Below are 714 nucleotides of genomic sequence, written 5' to 3'. Positions count from 1 at the left end.
AACATCACAAGCACACAGCATGTGTACACATCATACAACATACAAATAACTCAAGTTCAATTACAGTGATTTATTTCATGTTGGGTTAAAAATGAGACTTTTATTTCATGATTTATTTGACATTTTTTACAACACAGAAAAAGCCTATGCTCTGGCCATTATCACTAATTCATATGAAATATTGTGAAAAAAATACATTTTACACTTACAAAAATAGTCATGTTTGGATTTGTTCTATTTATACTCTTTGGTAAAACATAGGCCAATTGATACAAATATTTTTTGCGCGATTTCGCCTAAAAAACCACATTTAAAAAATATTAAATAATGTAATTAGTATTTAATAATGATGAATGTAATAAGTAATGTATGTGTGATGTTTGTGAGTTGTTATGTGTTGTTGATATGTGGTGTGTGTATAGTTTCTTGTTGTTGTTTATTATTTCTTTCTCATCATATTCTACGTTTGTCTTGTAGCGTCATGGTTTCACTATTCTCCATCTCTTGGCGGTCTACGCACGCGTGTCAGCAATGAGACGCGTGTTGGAAAAAACCAACAACAAAGATACTAGAAATACAAGATAGAGTTCTCACATTGTAAAAATGAGGCGGAAGTCGTGCCCAACGTAGGCGGCGCCCTTCTTTTTAACCATGCAAGTTTCCTATACTTCGTGCCCAACGTACAGGGCGCCCTTCTGTTGCTAAGTATATCCA

The sequence above is a fragment of the Anneissia japonica genome, unplaced genomic scaffold (genome assembly GCF_011630105.1).
Source record: "Anneissia japonica isolate Jap-2015-1 unplaced genomic scaffold, ASM1163010v1 scaffold8590_len8474_cov123, whole genome shotgun sequence".
In the NCBI taxonomy this organism is placed as follows: Eukaryota; Metazoa; Echinodermata; class Crinoidea; order Comatulida; family Comatulidae; genus Anneissia; species Anneissia japonica.
This window is presented reverse-complemented; position numbering follows the sequence as displayed.